Below are 2,428 nucleotides of genomic sequence, written 5' to 3'. Positions count from 1 at the left end.
TTCAGAAAGTTCTGGCACATCCAGTCGTTAATTTGTTCGGTGCACTTAGTCAGTTTTTGTAAACTCCTCCTCGGCAGGCCAAAGCCACCACTGAGGTTCTTGGTTATTCTATTTGTGAATTTTGCCAACTTAAATGTGCTGTATTTATATAGCGCTTTTCCAGTTTTTAACAACTGCTCAAAGCGCTTATACATCTACAGGATACATTCACCATTCACACACATTCATAAACTGTGGCCGGGGCTGCCGTATCACACACATTCACAGGGGACTCCGATGCGCAGCACCGGGGCACGCGGGTGTTCAGTGTCTTCCCAAGGCCTGTCGGTCAATTGGGACGGCAGGTGGCGGGGATCGGAACCACCAACCTTCCGATTGGCAGGCAACCGCCCTACCACTGAGCCACAGCCGCCCTAACTTAGGGAAGTTACATTCCATTAAAAGAAATTCCATGAACAAAATGTAATCATATCATAGGTATTCAAAGGTTGGTTGGAAAAAACTAGACTTCAATCTCACTGAAAGGCCTGTGCAGCTGTTTTGTAGCTATTACATCACACGATGTTTAACATCCACAGTATTATGCCAACTTTATTTGTACTACCTTAAATCATTGTTATACTGCTCATTTTAGCCCAACTTATATCTATCTGTAAAAATTCTGTCTATAATAATAGTCGCCTGTATATATATTCATAGTACACATTCACCTGTAAACTCTGTAAACCATCAGTATATTATGTTCATTGTACACATCTGTAAAAATTATATTTATAGTAATATCCACCTGTATATTATATTCAGTACATATCCAGCTGTAAATCTTGCTCACAATACTTGTTATCTATATTTTATATTCATAGGACAAACCCATTTGTAAAATTCTGTTTATAATATTATTCATTTCCATATTTATTCACTTATGCACTTATGGAACCATTGTTTATATCCTGCACTTACTGCTATTGCACTTCTGGTTAGACCCAAACTGCATTCCTTGTACCTGTACTTGTGTAATGACAATAAAGTTGAATCTAATCCAAAATCGAATCTAAATTGGAAAGCTATTATTATTATTATTATTATTATTATTATTATTATTATATTATAGCATATAAAAGCTTCAGAACAGCTACTAAATGGATGTGAGATTTCTTTCTCAGTTTAAATTAGAAATTACACTCAAAATACTGTACTATGACTTTTTTCAACATGCTATAATATAACTTTTGTATCACTTTTTCCGAACATACTGTACTACACTGGCTTTTTTGACATATTATACCATGACTTTTTTTAATCATATTTTTGACATAGTATATTATGACTTTTTTGACATACACTACTATACTATGACTTTTTTCATCATGACTTGTTGATATACTATACTATGACTTCTTATGACTCTTTTCAACATATTATACTAAGATTATCGCTCTTTTCAACATAATATATTATGACGTTTTTATGACTTTCTATGACGTTTGGGAATTTTAGACCTTTATTTGATAGGAAAGCTTAGACAATAAAATGGAAGGAGAGGGGGATTGACATTCAGCAAAAGGGCACAGATTCATTTTTAAAGGGCAGCCCCTGGGACAAGGACTAAACCTCTTGACATGGGGCACACCCTCTACCAGGTGAGCTACTTTTTTATGAAATTCTTCATCAATTTTTCTACGTACTATACTATAACGAACCCCTGGCTGCTGCGTTGAGGACTTAGCCTCTGTACACAGGGCCCGTGCACAACAAGGCAAGCTACCCGGGCGCCCCGTACGATGACTTTTTGTAAGTAAGTAAGTAAGTAAAGTTTATTTATAAAGCGCTTTTCTCAGATAAAAATCACAAAGTACTGTACAAAAGAGTAAGTAAAAAACAAGCAGTATAAAATGTATATAAATATATAAAATTAAAATGACACTAGCAAAAAATCCATCAACCAAAAGCCTTCTTAAACAGACATGTTTTCAGATCTTTTTTAAAAGAGACGACAGTGTCTGCAAGACGCAAGGACAGGGGCAGGGCGTTCCACAGTCTGGGAGCAACAGACTGAAATGACATGTCCCCTCGGGTCTTATAACGGGTCTTAGGGACCGCAAGCAGGTTCTGGCCAGAAGACCGAAGAATGCGGTCAGGGGAATACGGCTTCAAAAGGTCCAGGATGTAATGTGGGGCCTGACTTTTGATTGCTTTTTCAAACTACTAGAACTTTACAATATTATTTTATATCACTTTTTTGGACAATTCATTTTAAAAAATAACTTTGAACAATCCACACTTTTTTTTACGTAAGTGGTGTTTTGTTCAACATTCCCACTTTTCTTCATAAATAAGTCAGCAAATCAATGCAGCACCCCAAGAAGTGAAGAGCATATATGCTTTATAGCAGGAGTGGGGTTCGAACCCACGTGGGCATACACCCATT

General features: G+C 36.7%; 1 protein-coding gene across 1 annotated transcript in view; it reads left to right on the top strand.

Annotated features, from left to right (window-relative positions):
• The first annotated feature begins 1,591 nt into the window (after window positions 1-1,591).
• The window catches only part of LOC116690511 (high choriolytic enzyme 1), a 34,433-nt gene continuing 33,596 nt past the window's right edge, over window positions 1,592-2,428 (top strand). Inside the window, exon 1 of the mRNA XM_032517524.1 lies at window positions 1,592-1,640. The gene's annotated coding sequence lies outside the window, so the exon portion shown is untranslated. The remainder of the gene's footprint in view (window positions 1,641-2,428) is intronic.

The sequence above is a fragment of the Etheostoma spectabile genome, chromosome 6 (genome assembly GCF_008692095.1).
Source record: "Etheostoma spectabile isolate EspeVRDwgs_2016 chromosome 6, UIUC_Espe_1.0, whole genome shotgun sequence".
NCBI lineage: Eukaryota > Metazoa > Chordata > Actinopteri > Perciformes > Percidae > Etheostoma > Etheostoma spectabile.
Note: the sequence above shows the minus strand (reverse complement) of the source record. Positions and strands in the feature narration are given on the sequence as shown.